The 18,859-nt window shown below is 55.3% G+C and overlaps 1 protein-coding gene across 7 annotated transcripts in view; it reads left to right on the top strand.

Moving 5' to 3' along the window:
* TSPAN18 (tetraspanin 18) overlaps positions 1–18,859 on the top strand; it is a 183,872-nt gene that overhangs the window by 113,020 nt on the left and 51,993 nt on the right. For 6 of the 7 annotated variants that reach the window (XM_058527100.1, XM_058527092.1, XM_058527093.1 and 3 more), the window contains one exon: positions 6,189–6,315. The exons of the other annotated variant lie outside the window; for it this stretch is intronic. The gene's annotated coding sequence lies outside the window, so the exon portion shown is untranslated. The remainder of the gene's footprint in view (positions 1–6,188; positions 6,316–18,859) is intronic. 7 annotated transcript variants of the gene reach the window in all.

Here is an 18,859-nt window from a genome sequence, read left to right as displayed (position 1 = left end):
GTAGGGCCCCGGGAGGTGGCAGGCAGAGGGGAGGGGCGAAGGTAAGGAGATGTGTCCAGGTAGATGGGACTGAGGTGTTGCGGGAGGGAAGGAAGAGAGCGGAACCCAAACACCGGAACATTTGGGAGATTCTGTGATGGGGAGGACTCCTGGGGGGGTCATTCCTGGGTGAATAATAACAATGATAGTTATAATCGGTATTACGGAAGCCTTACTCTGTGCCAGGCACTCTATCACATTAAGTACTCGCAAGAAACCCCTGAGGTAATTACTTTTATCATCTCCATCTTACATGTGGGGAAACTGAGGCACGGTTAACTTAACATGGATCACACAGCCCGTAACTGGCAGAGCCAGGCTTCAACCCCAGGCAGCGGCCCACATGGCTTCCCCACGGAGCCCTTGCCCCTCGCTGCTGCCTCTCCATCCATCCGCGGGCCTGCAGGGGCCATCTTTATTTCCAGAAAGGACATGCATTTCCAGGCTGGATGCTGAGAGGAGAGGACCAGGGCGGTTTAGGGTTCACATTACAACCGACGTGAGGGCAGGGGCAGCTCTGTGGGGAGGAGGCTTGTGGCCCGCCTGGGCTCCCGTGCTGTGCGGTCATCAGCCCGGAGGACGGATGAGAGGGCAGAGGAAGGGGAAAGGGGAGGAAAGGAAGGAAGGAAAACTGCTGCCCGTTATACCTGTCCTTTGGCAAGGCTGGGTTGTTAGCAAACCCTCAGCAATAAGATGTTGCGTTTCGGTGTAATTGCAAAGTAATTATGCGGTGTGGGCTATGTGTTAATCGTGCTGATTAATAACACTCGGGTAGTAATTAAACATCTGCTTCATAATCGCGTGGGCTGAAGCTTAACATACACAAACCCACACACACACACGCATGCACACACGCGCGCGTGCACGCCTGTGCCACATGCGCAGATCCTGGGACCTGGTGGTGCTCATGCACTTGTGTGTGTGTGTATGTGTGTGTATGTGTGTGTGTGTGAGACAGAGCCTGGCTGAGTTGAGACCCCTCCCTTCCCCACCGTACAATGAGGGCTTTGTGCCCCCCGCCTCCATGGGGGCCCAGGGGAAACTGACCTGGGCCTGGGGCTGTGCCAGCCCGCAGCCCCTCAGAGTGGAACCCGAGGCCTGCAGTGTGTCTCCTTCCCGGCTGAGCTGGCAGCCAAGTGGGGTTGGCACAGGGGCTCCAGGGCTCCGTCCATCGCGATCTGTTAGAGCATCTTCCAACTCACTTTGCTCTTTAGACCATTTGGTTTTGAGGGTTTTTTCCTGGGCTGCTTACTTTTCCCCAGAAGCTGGGAGAAAGTTCTTTTGTAGGCACTGCCTGTGCTGAGGTCCGTGTAACACCCTAGCACACCCATTAGGCCTGGATTTAATGATCAGACCCCGGAGGCTGCAGGGCCCAGAGCAGGACGCTGACCTGGGTGCCGGGAGCCCTGCATCCAGCTTGGATCCTACCCCTTTTGCTGTGTGATCTTGGGCAAGTAGCTCTCCTTCTCTGTCCCTCCGGTTCCAGGTCTATAAAACAAAGAAAACCAAGCTCGGAGGCCTCCAAGGGCCTCTCCAGTTCTGCTGTGCTCGGATTCTAATTCGCTTTGTACTAATTAGGAATCGGAGACAATTTACATTCAATACATATGATCCTTCGTGAGTAAACAAAGGGAAATAATTCCTTCCTTTATGACTTCTCAAAGACTGGCTCGTGAGCCCTGGGACCCCGAGCTGAAATCAATAGCTTTTATTTTTCAGGCAGAGAGATTGTGGAGTCCTTGAGCTGCTGAGGACTGCAATTCATCCTTGGATTTTAAAATTTTATGTTTATGTTTACCGACTGCCATTAGGTAATATGGATCTGTCCTGAAGGTTGATTTTTTTGATTAACTTAACTCATTTTACTTATTGGTTCCCATTTATGGCTTGGGTTTCATAAGCACTCGGTGCAAAAGTCATAAAGCAGCCTTTTTCCTTAGCAATATTTTAAAATCAAGACTCTTCTCTGAGTCCTCCCGGGTTTATTTGCTCGTAACTCGAATATCTGCCGTGATTCGAGGCCCGGCGTTGCCCATTGCAGCCACTGCTTGACCACGAGCTTCCGTGTCCTCGTCCGAAACGGGGGAGGGCTCCACTAATGAATAAAAGCGGTAAATGCGTGAATTTTAGAAAGAGGACACCCAGCACTTAGTGCATTCAAGGTGCTTCTCTTACGTTATCTGCTTGAATCCCACATGCCTATCAAGTGGCTTTGTTTTTTCTCACTCTATAGGGGAGGAAACTGAGGCCCAGAGAGGTTAAATGATGTCCTGAGGCCACAGAGTTGGTGACAGTGACAGAGCCAGGATGAAACCCAACATGTCTAAAGCCAGTCGTCGTCTTTCCTCCCACATCCGTGTCACCTCCCCAGAGCCTGCCGGTTTAGTGCCCCCACCCTCGCCACCCGTCCACCATCCTTCATCCCAGCTTCCCACCACCACCGCCAGGAAGGCAGCCTTCCTTATGGTCCTGAGTGCCCATCTCACACCTGGGTACCTGCATGCCTTTGCTCACCCCTGGTCCCTCCGCCCACAGTGCCCTCCTCTCGTCTCCATACATTCAAATGTGCCCCCTCCTCTGGGAAGCCTTCCCTGGAGACCAAGGAGGAAAGGGCTCCTCCGTCCTCTGGACTCAGAGCAACGTGAAGAGCCCTCCTAGTCACCTTGAGCTACGGACACGAGGGCTTCGCCTTCTCTTGCCCGTAACAGCGAGCTCCTTTGAGGGTGGAGTCTGTGCCTTGCTCATCCTTGGCACCCTGGACTCCCAGGTACACAGCAGGTGTTCAGTTAATGCTCATGAAATGAGTGAGTGCTCATGTGGCTGGTGGTCTCAGAAAACAGAACTCCTGTGTCTTCTCTGTGGCATTCGGGGCCAGCCCAGCGCAAACTTAGGGACAGACTTTGACCAAGTTTCATCAACTTGCGACAGCTCCACCTCCCTCCCTGCCCGCGTGCTTCTTTCTGTCTTTCTGAAATTGGCACATTCCTTCTCGGTCAGGGACTCTAACATAAAACCATTTTCCTCTCTCCTTCCATCAAAACTGACCTGTCCTGAGCCCCATTTATTCAGCTCACTGCTGCGTGAATGGCCTTCTGGTTTCTGGCAAAAGAAATCCAGCTGTGATGTTAATAACGAATCGTGCAAAGAAAGCTAGACGCCCAGTGGCTGGGCGCCACTCTGTATCTGAGCTTGAGGATCTCAGTTTCACAGCTGGGGAAACGGAGGCCCAGGAGAGGGCAGAGGGGGACTTAGCTAAAGGCATTGGCTGGATTCTCAGTCAAGGCTCCCTGGGGAACTCTCTACTACTTCCTGGGTTGTCTTGGCCACTGGGAGTAGAGCCCACAACCCTGTCGGTGGGCACAGCACTTTATAGTTTGCATGCACTTTCCTGTAGGTGGTCATCTCTGCAGCTCTGCGAGGTTTCACTGAGGCTCAGAGGGGCAGGTTGCATGCCCTGGTCACACAGCCAGCAGCGAGTGGTAGGGCAGGGGCTGGTATTTAGGTCTGGCCAGCCCTCAGCGGGGCTCGCTCCACCTCCCCAGCTGGTACAGTCGCTCGCTGGCTTCCCTGCCCGCGGGCAGCAGCCCCGAGTGTATGCCGGGCTCTATCTGCAGGATCTGTTCCCCCGGTGGGGGCAGGCAGCTGGAGGGACCACAGAGGAGACTGAGCCAAGGAAGACGCCAGGCTGAGGGCAGGACGGCCACTCTCCTGGGCAGCCGTGGGGTCAGCGTCTGGGAGCACGGGATCCAGGGACAGAAATGCAGGCTGGGCCCAGCTCACAGCCCGCAGAGCAAGGCCTCCGGGGCTGCTGTGGGATAGCCAGGGCCCTCTGACTGCCCACTCCCCAGCGCTGCCCGCCACTCAGCCGCGTCCTCCCCGTCCAGCATTTCTGGGCCTGGACCCAGGACAGGAGCTTCACTGGACAGTGACACGCACACATTTACAACCTACGCACGTCCACACACTGAACTCCACCCACCCCCCACATAGACCCAGTATCGCTCACCCTCGCGTGCCCCCGTGAGCTCCTCTGCGTGCGTTGACACACACAGTCCTGAATTTCTCCAGTTCACGTTCTATTGTGAACAGTCTGGACGGCGGCACCCCACGGCGACCCAGAGCTTCTGCTCTTAAATCAGCTGTGGGTTCAAACCCAGTCTGTGCTGTTGAGCAGCTGCGCATCCGCCGGGTTCCTTAACCTCTCTGAGCCCCCGTTTCTCATCAGTGAGATGGGAGGATAGCGCTGTTGGGATTAAATGGGGCAAGTCGTGGAAAGCACTGACCACAGGACTTTTCCATCTCATTTCCCACTCCTCCCTGGTGGGCAGCCTTGGCTCGAGGCCCCCCACTTGGGTACCTCCGTGCTTTTGCTCACCCTGGCCCCCTGCCCGCAGCACGCTGCTCTCCTCCCCCCCCCCACATCTGCCCCCTCCTCCATGGGGGTCCCCTGCTGCAGCCTCCTCCTGGGAGTGAAGACTGCCCCCTGCCAGGGGTCTGTTAATGAGGTGGGTGGTCTCCTTCTCTTGCCAGGTTTGAGGGAGCCCGGGCTGGGGTGGAATGAAAGGCGGAGACTGGGAGACCCCCAGAGGAGCTTCTTCCTCAAGTGTGTGGGGAGAGGCCCAGAGAGGCTGAGACACACACGTCATCCCGATGGAGGCAGGGGCCACAGGCGGCCACCGTGCACCCGCGAGAAAGACGTGGTTGCATGGCAGGCGGCTAAGGCAGTCGCCGTTGTCACCTCTTTCCTGCAGCCGTTTGTTTATTTCTTTGTTATACCCTCTTGGGAAAAGCTGAGAAGGCCACCCCTCCTGGGGAATTCGCCCCCGCCCCCCCCAACCAGTTCCCACGAGCTGGCTGCCTTCTGGCGTGGCATTAACACCCACCAGCTTGCAGAGTGCTCGTGGCATTTGTATTTGCTGGCTGGTGCAGTGTGGGCTGGGGTGAGGGATCTCGTAGGCAGGGGGCGGTTTGAGCCCCGAGGGAGAGGCCGGTGTGCTGGGCTGGGCACCCACCCTGGTTTTCGAGAGGCAGAGAAGGTGGAGGAGGGTGGGGGCAGAGGGAATGAATGACTGGCGGAATTGGGAGTTTTTTGTCTAAAGACTTGCCGAGGACACAAACAGCTCTCAATCCAGTGCTCCACCCATCCCTGCAGGCTCTTAGAATACCCTCCTCTGCCTCGCCTCCCTGACGTCTATTGAGCGACTGCTATGTGCCAAGTGCTCTGCTGTGGGCTTCACAGACTTATGAAAGTCATTTTAACTCCCTGCGGTCCTTGAAGAGGGATGCTGTTATTATCCCTGTTTTACAGACGAGGAGACTGACGCTCTGAGAGGACCCCTGACTCACCCAGGGTCCACTTCTGGAAAGAGGTTGTCCCAGCATGTGGCTGAGATCCACCTGCCTCTAAGCCTATGCCTCTGACCACTGTGGGCACTGCCTCTCACACCTTCTCTGGGCTGGAACACAGCCAGGAAACAATTCTCTGCTCTGGCCAGGGACCAACATTCATCTGACAGGCAGGCTCCAGGGGTGCAAGTCTGACAACTACAAAAGAGGCTGCATCCCCGAGGGAGCACTGGCCATGAGTCAGGAGAGACCCAGGGGTTAGGCCTCATTCTGCCACCAACTTGCCGTGTGACTTTGGACAAGTCACTGTTCCTCTCCGGCTGTCAGTCTCCTGGTGGGTAAAGTAAAGCCGTTGGTCTGGCTGGCTGGAGCACCCCAGGAATGCATTTCACACGAGGAAGGATCTTTCCTCCAATGCACTTGAACCTTCACGGAGTTTCCACCCACTCACTCAGACATATAAAGTTATGTTTTACCTCGAAGCAAACCACGAAACATTTGTCGAGCCTCCCCGCTCTGTAGACACAGAGGGTGTGACGCTTATGTATTTTTATTCGAGACGTAGACACACAGACATATGTGCATCTTTGTGTCTTAGAATTGTTTCCGGCAGGTTCAGCTGGGACCTAGATGGTGGATCGCAATCCTGATGCCTAACCCAGGCTCCGCAGTCCTAGCCTCGTCACGCTGCCTCCCCAGGACCCGGAGAGCATTTCAAACAAAAAGAAGGACCTTGGGCGGTGTGAGCAGGTGGGATCTCCACCCACTAGGGAGTCACGGCTGGTTCTGCTTGTCTCTGACAGGTGGGCATCTCCTGGACGGCCCCGAGCTCACAGTGGGCACTGTCATCAAAGCAACTTGAACCCTTTGAAGTTGACTTCTAGAAACGTGGGCACGGTCCTTGTCCAGACTTCCCTGCCGGCCACCCAGGTAAGAGAGTTCAGGCTTGCTCAGCACAGGGTCTTATGCTGCTTTTGTTGTTGCTCTAGTAACCATCTGCAGGGTACCCTATCATTCTTTATCACAGGGTCCTGGCATATTCCCTTCATTAGCAGGCGAGCCCAGTGGTTAAGGTCTAAAGTCCAACAGACCTGGGTTCAAATCCTGGAACCAGTGATTACTAGCTGTGTGATCTTGGGCAGCTTCCTCAACCTTTCTGTGCCTCAGCTTCCTCATCGGTCAAATGAGGAAGCAACAGGGGCCGGCCCAGTGGCACAAGCGGTTGAGTGCGCGCGCTCCGCTGTGGCGGCCCGGGGTTCGCCGGTTCGGATCCCAGGTGCACACCGACACACTGTTTGTCAGGCCATGCTGTGATGGCGTCCCATATAAAGTGGAGGAAGATGGGCACGGATGTTAGCCCAGGGCCAGTCTTCCTCAGCAAAAAAAAAAAAAAAAAAAAAAAGAGGAGGATTGGCAGATGTTAGCACAGGGCTGATCTCACAAAAAAAAAAAAAAATGAGGGAGCAACAGCCCGCACCTCTTGAGTTTGTGGTGAAGATAAAATGAGGTAACATATGAAGAGGCTTAAAACAGGATGGGCACAAGGGAAGCTCAGAACCCGATCAATGTTAGCTGTACTAATAGTATTCCTGAATTCATGACAATTCGTTCATTCTCGCAATGATGGCCTGTCTCTTGCACTGGAACGCAGACTGTGAGGGCAGCGGTTTGTCTGTCTCGTTCTTAGCTGAATCCCCAGGTCCCAGCACGGTAAATTGGCCATTGTTTATTGCATGAATGACTGTGTGAAGACGCTTTGTCTATATGATGCAGAATCCTCAGGCCGATCCTTGAGGGTCTCGCATTGGTTGGGATATGGGTTGTGTGATAAAAATCCGAAAGAGCAATTCCTTAAACAAGAGGGAGGTTGGTTTTCCTCTAAGTAAACTCTGAGCCGAGGGGATCCTTCTACACAAAGACATTCGGCGCTCGAGTTGCTTCTGTCCTGTGGCTCCGCCATCGCTGGGCTGCGGGATCCGTGATGGCCCGTGACAGCCTCTCCATTCTGGTCGGCAAGAAGGGGGAGTCAGAACAGGAGAGGGTGCCCCTTCCTCTAAGGGGTGCACACGTCACCTGCAGTCACGTCCCACTGGCCAGAATGTAGCCATGTGGACACCTAGCTGCCAGCAGTCTGGGAACTAGAGTCCTTACTCTGGGGAGCCATCTGCCGATTACCATTCTATTTTGAAGGAAGAAGGGGAACGTGGATATTAGGGGACCCTCCGCCTTCCCAGATAAGATGATTCCCCCCCTTTTTTGTGTGTGAGGAAGATCTGGCCTGAGCTAACACCCCTTGCCAACTTTTCTCTTTTTGTTGAGGAAGATTAGCCCTGAGCTAACATCCGTCTTCCTCTATTTTATGTGTGGGACGCCGCCACAGCATGGCTTGATGAGCGCTGAGTAGGTCCGTGCCCGGGATCAGAACCCGCGAACCCCAGGCTGCTGAAGTGGAGCGTGTGAACTTAACCACTACGCCACTGGGCCGACCCCTTCTCCCCGCTTTTTTTTATCCTCCTTCCCTTCTTCCTCCCCCAGGCAACCACTGATCTTTTTCCCGTCTCCATAGTTTTGCCTTTTCCAGAATGTCACATAGTTGGACTCATACAGTCTGTGGCCTTTTCAGACTGGCTTCTCTCACTTAGCAATGTGCATTTCAAGCTCCTCCATGTCTTCTCATGAATTGACAGCTTGTTCCTTTTTATTGCTGAATAATACCCCATGGGCTGTACCACAGTGTCACTTGCTGAAGGACGTCTTCGCTGCTTCCAGTCTCTGGTGATTATGAATAACGCTGCTGTAAACGTTCACATGCAGGTTTTTGCGTGGACATAAGTTTTTAATCAGTCGGGTTCATACCTAGGAGCATGATGGCTGAGCATGATGTAAGAGTATATGTAGCTTCTTAAGAAACTGCCAAGCTGTCTTCCAACGTGGCTGTACCATTTTGCATCCCCACCTGCGATGAACGAGAGTTCGTGTTACTCCACATCCTCGGCAGCATTTGGTGCTGTTGGTTTTGTGGATTTTAGTCCTTCCGTTAGGTGTGTAGTGGTATGATCCCCATTTTTAAGTTGAGGATTATGAAACTTAGAGAGGACAGCTTACCCATGGTGGTGCAGCGGGTAAGAGATCCGGGAACTTTGCCCGGCCTGCCTGACATCCCAGCCCACTACGCTCCCGCTGGACCCGATAGCCTCTGCCCACGGCAGGTCTTGCTGAGGCTGTGGACTAGACCCTTGGGTGGCTCTTCCTGCCCCTGGCTCAGAAGTGGCTGAATTCCAGGGCCCTCTTTCATTGTTTAGTGTCTGTCTCCCCCATCAGAACCGAAGGTCAATGAGGCAGCACAGTGAGGGGTGGGGCAGAGTGAGTGGATCTGAGCCAGGCTTGGAGGGGCTCACTAGGTCAGGCGAAACAGAATCCTAGTGCAGGCCAGAGAGCTGGGAGGGCTGGGGCAGGCGAGCCCAGCCAGGCTGCCTGGCCTGTGCCCAGACCTGGAGTCTGAGGGCCCCCCGGCTCAACGGGGGAAGGCTGGAGCTGCTGCCCAGCTCAGCAAGAAACAATGACAGGCCAGGAATGAAGGGTGGCTGCAGGGGAGACCAGGGGTGATGAGAGGTCGGGCAAAGGCTAAACTGAGGTCAGATGCTGCATTGGTTGGGAGCCAACACTCAGCTGAAACCTGATAAACAAGATAGGCAATGTATTAGCTTTTTATTGGTTTCCAGTATATTGGCAATTTGCCAAGGCAGGGCTGAATCCAGGGCTCAAAGGATGCCTGTGTCTGTGCCCTCTGCCTCCTCCTTGTGGATGTCAGTCCTGGGAGGCACCCCCACGGGGTGGGGGCCAGTGACCAGCAGCTCCTGAGTGATGTCCTGCTCACTTCAGATCCAGCGGAAGGAGAGCTGCTTTTTCCCAGGAGTTCCAAAGGAAGTCCCAGAGTTGAAGCTTATTGGCTGGTCTGGGGTCACATGACCATCTCTGACCAATCACTGAAACCAGGAGGAGGGAATATGCTGATTGGCCAGACTAGGTCAGTGGTAGGGAATGCGGGGTGGAAGGTGTGTGTGACGTGGGGGAGTGGGTCGGCCTGAAGGTGTGAGAGGGCTGGCACCCCAAAGAGAAAACCCAGGTGCTGTTTTCAGAAGGAGGAAGGAATGCTAGGCAGACAAAACAACAGGGGCTCCCTGTTGGTGTCGAGGCGGGGTGGGGGGCAAGGAGCTGGGAGAGCTGAATTGTCCCGAACGGGGCCTTCCTGGCATTTACAGCACCAGGCCTCTCCCTGAGAGGGGGGCCCCGGTTTCAGTGGATCTGGTATCTGAAATCCTGGCTCATGTGCACACGCGCGGGCGCGCACACACGCGCGTGCGATGTATCTGCAGGTGGTGCTTTGTTTCCCGAAAGGATTGCGGCAAAAGTCCTTCCCATATTGAGTCCCTCTGCTTCCTAGCTGCCACCCCACTATTTCAACCACCCCACAGCTGGCTGCCTTGAGTTCCCCCACGCTTGCTGGGATGGCCTTTTCCTTCCTTCCCTCACTCTTGCTCTCTCATTGCTTGGGGAAATTTTCTTGAGCCACTTTGGGGTTTTTTTGCCTTAAACGGCCTTCCAGAAGACCCCAGCCTATGGCGGCCCCCTTCCCAGAAGAACAGCCACAGCCCTGCCCTCAGCCACCGCCGTTCTGAGGCCTGTCAGAGGGAGGGGAGGAGGGGGCAGTCCCGATAGAGCAGGAGCCCGTCTCTGGGGCGCCCCGGGGCCTGCGCGGGGTTCCCGCGCACAGAGAGCGGCCTGCCTCGCAGCCCCAGCCGTCCACCGTGGCAGCTCTGTTATGCATTCAGGGTGTGGTGGTGCATGATTTCATTTGCAAAAAGATTGCTCTGCAGAAAAGAGATGGAAAACCACAGTGTACCGTGCTGCCTCCCAGGCAGCTGCGGCTGCGCGCCTTTTCACATCTGGCCTTCGCTTGATTTCGGTCAGCCGCAAACCTCCTGGCCCTTCACCAGTCCCCCTCTCTCTCGATCAGTCTCTCCTGCCTGTGGATTCTGCAGCTCTGACTCACCATGCAGACCAGCTCCGTGGTCAGCACCACCCCACCTTATATGGTGTGCTCTGAGCTCCTGGGTCAGTGAGCGTTCATGCACGGCTTCAGCCAATGGCTCCTGAGTTCTTCCCAAGGGCCAGGCCCTGTTTCGTTTGCTGGGGATTGAGACTGAGCAAAGCTGAAAGGTCCCCACCCTCGGGGGTCCCTGCCCTCTCCTCTGGGACATACACTGAGGGCAGGACCCTTCCTCTGGGCGTCTTATCCCAATCCCTTGTCCAGTGTCTCATTCAATGCCGAACCATAGTCGGACTGGGTGGGTGTTTGTTGACTGATTATTTCTCACGCTGATTTTTAAAGCCCCGGCTTATGACTGATGCTGCAGAGACACTAGAATGACTTGGTCCTCAACCTCTAGGATGTCGAGTTTCAGATGCAGCTTGTGATGGGTCCCAGAGAGGGAGGGAAGGCCACGGTTAGAGATCTGCGTGCCGACCTGGTCGGGGATGTGCACAAGTAAACAGAAAGAACTGGCCAGTCTCCGCTGCCGGTCATTCCTCACTTGTTCAGAGTGATCAGTGCGGAGAGCCCTTTCAAGGGACTCCCGGCCTGTTATATGGGAGACAGACATGAAAGTGAATCCGTGTCATCCAAGGTAGAGAATGAGAGGGTTCAGAGCAGAAATATAAAGGAAGGTTTGGGGGTGACGAGGCCAGATCGAGAGGTCGCTGTGGGTGGCGACAGTGGTGGGAAATCAGAGAATGCAGTGCGTGTCAGCTGGGCTTCAGAAACTGGGTAGGACATGGAACAGGCGAGGATGCTGGGAAGGGCGTCCCAGGAGGAAGAAACAGTGAGAGCAAAGGCCTGGAGGTGGGACCCTGGGGCCTGAAAGACTGTGCCAGGCAGGAGGGGAGACGAACGCGGTCAGCTTCTTCCCTGCAGGCCTCCAGGCTTGGCCGCGTGGGCCTCTGGCCATCTTCAAGGCTGCCTTACACCACAGCCTGGGTTTGGAGTTGAGTGGCTATTCTATTTTCCTTTTTTGCTCTCCATCCCCAGGAAAGGGAGTTTTGGAGGGGCCCTTTAGAAGAGATGGTGCCATCCAGGGACCGAGAGTAATTAATCCATCCGTCTCTGAGGGTCTTTACAGAACTCAGAAAGCGGTTCACTTACAGCGCCACAGGCAGCAGGCCTCGTGGCCAACCCTGGGTTGGAAGCCAGAAGACGGGTTCTTGTCCCAGCCCTTCTACTGAGGTCCTCAGCCGCCCTGTTCTGCAGTTTGTTGTTTGGAAAATAAGGGGTGAGGTCCCGCCTGGCTTTAAACTTTTTATGCCAAGTCAGACCTGGGTGCAGATCCCAGCTCTGCTAGTGGTCCAGCCTCGGCCCTCTGAGCCTCAGTTGTCTCCTCTATAGATTGGGGGTAATACTACTAGATCTCTCCCAGGACTGATGTGAAGATCGAATGAGATAAATGCTAACGGTGTGTCTGCCAGAGAGTCAGCGCTCAGTGTTAGCACTGATGCTATTGCTGCTGTTATTATTGATATTTTCAACTTTCTGACTCTGGGTGGGGATCCTCAGTAGTGTCTTTGGTGTCTAGGTGCCTGGAGGGCAGCCTGAGTCTGTGTTCCAAAAATTTGGTCATGGGGCCAAGTCACACCCTGCCCATCTCCAAATGGGCATACAGCTGCCTTCCTCAAAACCACATTCATTCATTCATTAAATATTTATTGAGCACTTGCTGTGTCCCTGGGCCTCTGGGAGGCACGTGGGATCCTGTTTGTTGAATGGGACACCCAGGCTCCCTGCCCTCAGCAGCTCAGGCCACACTCTGGGGCAGCCTCTGCCCTGCAGCTGGCCCTATGGACACCATTGGCCAAAGGACCTCATGCCAAGCGCGAATGCGCTCCAGTCTGCAGGCTGGAGCCCTGGGGAGAAATCCACCCCCTGCCTTCACGGCTCCTGGAGCTCTGCGTAGGCCCTCCTTTTCCATCTTCGGGCTCAGGCCCGGGTGACATGCCAGAGAATCCACCACAATTAACTGGTCTGGCACTGTACCTGGACGGAAGAGATGGATTGGATTGCATTATGCAGACGAAAGTATTTTGCAGAGGAAGAAGGGCCTGCCACTGGGCATGGGTCACAGGGCTGAGTTCCATTCCCACATCCTTTAATGCTTGTTTGCATCCCAGATTGCAAGGGGTTTTGTATATTTCTGGAGGACGCAAAGTCTGCAAATTGGAAGATGCTGAGGGGTCCAGTCTGCCCTGTGCTCACCTGTCCTTTCCTGGTGGCTGATGGCATCTCACCATCTCTGCTCACCAGCGTCCAGCACAGAGCCAGGCGCACGGGGGCCTCCGTCCGTGGTTGGTGAATGGATGGACAGACAGATGGCTTCAGTGGAGACATTGTAATTCACACTTTCCTAACCTTGGCCCAAATTTCCAAGGGGGTTGGAGACACCAGTCTCTGAGTTTGTATTCCTGGGATAATTTGAATTTGGCTTCTGTGGCACATCACAGGACTCTATACAGATGGCTTTTGAGTCTGTCAATCTCTCAGTTGTAGCTGTGGGAGGCAGTGTGCTATGTCCCCTGATCTAGGGACGAGAACTTGCTGTCAGACACACGAGAGTTCAGACCCCAGCTCCGAGGCCGGTCACCTCGGGCATGTACTTAGTCTCTCGAATTCTGTTTTCTCATCTAGAAAATGATAGCACTGATAGCATCCACTCAGAGGGCTGTGATGAGCATGAGCTTAAATAGCGGGTGTTAAAACAAAATGGAGAGCAGAGCTCCAGGCATGTAGTAAATAGTCCAGAAAGGAAGATGCTGGTGTATTTAAGGAGCCCTTCAGCTATTTGTTGCATAAACTTCTCTCTTCCAAACGGATTTTTGCAAATGACTTTGCATTTTTAAGACAAAAATTATTTTTAATAGTTATTATTACAGAAGTAATATGTGTTCCTTAAAAATTCAAAGCATCCAGAGGGATTTCAAGTAAAAAGCCAATGTCTCCTCCCCCATCTGCCAGCTCCTTCCTTCCCTTTCCCCAGCACCATTCTCTTTGAATGTGGAGCTTGCCAAGTCTGGAATTTTTTTTTTTTTCCTCCTTAAGGGCAGGGGGCAGGTAGGCAGTCAGGAGGGGACAGTGACCAGGTGGCTGCTGCACTGAATTGCCATCCAGGCCAAAAGAGTTGAGGCTGTTGCCCCAGGGGTCCCATTGGCGCCAGGGGCAGCCTGTGTCTGGAGGACGCAAAGCCTGGTGTCCCCTCTCTGGTCTGCTCTGAGGGTCTCTAGGGTCTGTGTCCTGGACTCCTGGAGGGTGGCCTGAAGTGTGCGTGCCACATTCGGGCGAAGCATGGAGCGACAGGGTCACAGACACCGTGTCTGGCCGTGTGCCCAGGCCCCCTCTTCAGTCCCGGTGTCCGGGGCTCGGTCCCGCCCACGCTTCCACGTTCCTGGCAGGACAGTGGCTCGTTCCTGCCCACCTTCTGGCAGTGCGCTTCTGTGCCCTCTGCTGCCACACTCCTTCCCTCACCAGGAGAGGCCAGGGCCCAGCACAGGGCCCAGGGTGTCGGCGGTGCCCAATGGACTCACAGTGGCTTTGAATTTTACCCCCAACCCCAGGGTGCAAGTGTGCCGTCTGCCTTTGTCTCTCTAGATCTGACTTCACCTGCCGCTGAGCCCCCCTGCCCACTTGAAGGACATTCAATCCCACTTGGAAGGGAGGATTTTTGCCCCCTGGGATCATGTAGGAGTCTTGGTGGCCTTTATGGGGCCCAGAACATTTGGGGGAGGCTGCTGGATGTCAAGGGGGGATCCCACAGATAGGCTGCTTTGCTAAGACGTGGGGTCCAGTGAGGGCATGTGGGCAACGGCCATTTCTGTGCCCACCTGGGCACAGTGTGGCCTTCCACTGCAACTCCAAGCCATGAGTTTGGGTGTTCAGACTCCCAGCCTCTCTCGGCACCTGGGGGACCCCGTGGAGGTCCTCTCCCCTCTTGGGAGGGCTGTTCCAGAAGCTGGCACTTGAACCTGTTTCTCTTGGATCCCACAAAATCCTCTTCTCCTTGCTGGTCTGAGACACGCCCCCCCACTTCCTCCCTCACAGGCGCACACCCCTCCACCTCCGTGGGCTCCAGCCTAATGCCCCTCAAGAACTTGCCAAAACCCAGATGATGGGCTATCTTCCGAGGCCCAGCAGCCTCTGTGCCGGGCCTGGGAAGCCTGCAGCCCCCGAGGCGGGGCACCCGATGACTTGGCCACCATCCTGGGAAAGGGGAGAGAGAATGCCCCCAGCAGAGCGAGCAAGTCGGGAAAGATTGTCTCGGTAAATGCTCCTGCCCGCCACGTGGGCTACAACAGAGGAGCAGTACTTTTCTTTCATTTGTTTCTCAAGCAGCAACTATAAACCAGATTCTTTCGGAGTCTGGAGGTGAAAAACCATACAGGATCCACCTCAAAGAGCTTAGGGTTTAACTGGTGGTTCTCAGATGTGGTCCTCAGGCCGGCAGCATCAGCATCGCCTGGGAGCGATGGAAATGCAGATTTTTGGACCCCCACCCCAGATCTATTGATTCAGAGATCTGGGGTGAGGTCCAGCAGTCTGGGCCTTGACAGGCCTTCCACGGGATTCTGATGCAAGGTCAAGTTCGAGAACCACCGAGGGCAGAAGGCAGGCGACAGGGGTCTGACACACTGTGATGTGGCCGCACATAGATAGGGGACGGAGCCCGTGCTGGGGAAGGGGAAGGGGAAGGGGCTGGGGGAGGCTTGGATTATGAATGACTTAAAGGTGGACAAAGAAATCTGTGTGTGACTTGGGGGAGGGGAGTGGATTCTGGCAGAGGGATCAGCACATTCAAAGTCCCTGGGGCATGACAGAGCAGGAGCGTGCAGAGCTACAAGTGGTGCTGCGGGGGTGGAGTGGGGGGAGGACGTGGGGGAGGGAGGGCATAATCAACAGGCCTCTTGTACTCTGAGCTTGGGCTTTTCCCCAGGAGTTCTGGGGAGCAATGGAAGGTTCATGCAGAGGAGGGGGGAGGATCTGGGCCCTGGGAAGATGGGGAGGATGGATGGTTGAGCCAAAGGGCCCCTGGACCACAGCAGGTGACAGGCTGTCTTCTGGAGGGATGGGGAGAGGGAGGCAGGTGGAGCTGGGATGCCCTGGGTCATGGAGGAACCCTGCCCTGTTGCTAGAACATTCTGTCTGGGGAGCCAAGCCGACTGAGTGCTGAGTCCAGGTAGCCATCTTTTGTTCCTCTCTGGCTTAGTACATTGGGAGCGTTAGGTAACTGTCCCGCACTGTAATTAGTCTCTGCGTCCGTGCCGTCCATCCCAGGGTCTCCCTTGACTGTCTCTGGGGTGGAGGAGACTAGAACACCGTCTGGGCGTCTGGGTGTCTGGGTTCTAGACCTGGATTGGAGGCCCCAGGAGATGCAAGAGCAAACCTAGACCCCCCCCCGCCCCAGAGGCGGAGGCTGGGTGGAGGTGGGAGGGGTCCGAGGTGGGTGATGGTGTGGGTCAGGAGGGCCCCTGGTCTCCCCACCTCAATGCTGGCTTGGGAGCCCGGTGACGAGGAGGGGGCAGGGGAAGCCCCCAGGCCCTAACCCCCTCCTCCGAGGCCCAGCCTCCTTCAGAGGCCCCAGCCTCCCTCACTGCCTTCCCAGGGCCGGCGGCACATGAAAGGGAGCCGGGGCCTCTCCCAGGCCCAAGGCTCTTGTTTGGGAAGGGGCCTCCAATGAGCTCATCCCGTGGTGAGTCCGGGCTGAGAGGGGGGAATTTGCACACTGCAGCCAGGACCCGAGTCCTGGGGGAGGCCAGGACGGGGAGAGGGAGGGTGGGGGCTGGGGCAGGTATGGAACGGGCCACTGGCTGGGGGACCAGACAGGGCCCCATTCCACCGGCCGGGCAGCAGCTTTGGCTTGGCAGCTCCTGCTTCCTCTGCACCCACTCCTGGGGCCAGTGTGGGTCCCAGCGCAGTCGCGTGGGCCCCGCGAGGCCCACCCCGGCCTGGCCCACGTGCATTCAAGGACCACGTCAGCCCAACCAGCAATCATGCTGATTTGTGGTGAGCACTCAGAGGAGCTGCGGTTCCAGCTGAGGAGCCGGCCAGGCCCTGCCCACGAGGCCCCGCCCTCAGCGGGGCTCAGTCCTCTTTCTGCTTTACTGTGAGCACACATTTAACCCTTAAGGGAAATGATCAGCAAGGATTTGTGGCCTCACAAACTAACTGGATCGGGAGGGGTTTCAAGGTCATCTCTTTTGACTCCTTGAAAGGTGTTCGTTGAGCCTCTGCTTACACACCTCTAGCGATGGGGAGCTCACTACTAACCAAGAGAGCAATGCTCAGATTGCTAGGAAAGTTGTTCTCCTGCTCTGCATAGGCCCTGGGTTCGAATCTTACCCCTGCCACTTCCTGTGTGGCCTCAGGCAAGCGACCTCCCAGAGCTCTGGTTTCCTTTCCTGTGAAACGGGTTGATGAACACCCGCCTCTCGCTTATGGAGAGGTTTAAACCAGACATCTTTACAAGCACGAGCAAGTCAAGTCTCTCCACAGTGCACAGACCCGCTGCCCAGACGGGTCTTCTCTGCCGATCTCCAGTGGCATCATCACGGTCACCGTCCAGCCCTCCCTGGCACACGATGGGCCCTCCCCTCCTCCCTCAGGTGAACCCGCCATTGCCTTAGGGACAAGGCCAGGCCAAGCCTCTGGCTTGTATCCTAACTCAGAGACCCCGAACCACCAGATGCCCTGAGCTGCCACCCAGCCGGGTCCCCACTGGCTCCTGGGAGCCTCCCCGCCACCCCAGGCTCCTCACCCCTCTGCAGAGTCCCACCTCCTCACACACCCTGGGGTTCACTCGGGGTTTTAATGAGGTCAGCAGTGGGTCTGCTCCATTTCCTTATGGAGCAAGAAACGCCGAGACGGTGCCGATGTGAAGCCGCGGGTGGAGGGGGGCGGTCAGGAAACTGGCGGTGGCCTCAGGCCTTGGCTGCTACTGCCCCGCTCCCCCAGGGCGTGGCTTCACCCTCAGCCATGCCTCTGGCCCCGCTGGACGCCTTTGTTGTTGTTGTTACTGCTGTTTTATTTTTATTTTTTAATAACTTTATAGAGGTAGATTTTACGCATAATAAAATTCGCTCATTTTAAGGGTATGAGTCATTGATTTGTAGTAAACTTACAAAGTTGTGCAACCATCACTATAGTCTAATTTTAGAATATTTCCATCACCCCTAAAAGAACCTGCTACCCATTTGCCATCGGTTTCCATTCCCACCCCCAGCCCCAGGCGTCCATCTGTCTATTCTCTGCCTCGATAGACTTTGCCTTTTCTGGACATTTTGTATAAATGGATCATACCACCACGTGTGGACTCCTATTTTGTATAGCCTGGTGGAGCTGGGGGGAGACTGTGTCCACTCAATGATATGCCCATCTTCCTACCGCCAGCCAAGGCCAAGTCATAAGTGTTTTTTCTTTTTAGAGTTGGAAGAACTTGTAGTGACACTGAATGCAATCTTTACTTCGTGCAAGAAAGAAATCTCCTGTACCCAGTCCCACAGTAAGACCCTCTGACTTCTGCTTGAATACACCCAGTGTCGGGCAGCTCACTACCCCCCAGACACTGAAGGAAACGTGCGTGTCCTGATCGCATGCTAAGTGCCAGGTTTGCTGATGTCATTTGATCTTTGGGTCCATCCTCTGAGGTGGAATCATTTTACACCTGAGGAAATTGCAGCTCAGAGAGGTTGAGGCACCCACCCAAAGTCACACAGTTAGCAAGAGGGGGAAGCCAGGATTTAAACCCCGCCTCTCTCTGATTTCAGAGAGCTGGGGGTGCTCATCTTTGATTCAGGGTGAACTCTGCCTGTAACTTCCACCTGTTGGCTCTAGTTCTGCCGACAAGACCCACACAGACCACCGACCTGGACATGGGAGGTGGGAGGTGAGGGAGTTAAGGAGGACTTCTTGGAGGAGGTGATGCCTGAGTTGGGACTTGAAAGATGAGCAGAAATTAACAGGCAGAGCTGGTCGGGAAGAGTTGCCAGGGACTCTTAACTACTGGCCCTTTTAATATTTCACAGCTGCTTGAGGCTGGGGGCACTGTTGAGAATATTCACTCTTGCTGTTCAGCCTTCCCCAAACATCACCAGCAAGTAGTGGTCCAACAGCAGTGCTTGAATACCTCCAGGGACAGGGAGCTCACCATCTTACCTGGAAACCCCGTTCCACTGTGGAGTTGCTCTGACGCTAAGCTGGGCTGAAGATGGCCTCCCTATAGCCCCAACCAGCTTGTGACCCTGCAGGATATGGCCAGTCCCTCTTCTGGCCACCACCAGACTGCAGGATGCTGAGCACTGCGGGCAGAGTCCTGGAGGCAGCCTGACCATCTCGGCCAAAATGTGCCCAGTTCCCCCACCCATTCTCCTTAGTGTAGAT

The sequence above is a fragment of the Diceros bicornis genome, chromosome 31 (assembly GCF_020826845.1).
Source record: "Diceros bicornis minor isolate mBicDic1 chromosome 31, mDicBic1.mat.cur, whole genome shotgun sequence".
NCBI classification, from domain to species: Eukaryota; Metazoa; Chordata; class Mammalia; order Perissodactyla; family Rhinocerotidae; genus Diceros; species Diceros bicornis.
Note: the sequence above shows the minus strand (reverse complement) of the source record. Positions and strands in the feature narration are given on the sequence as shown.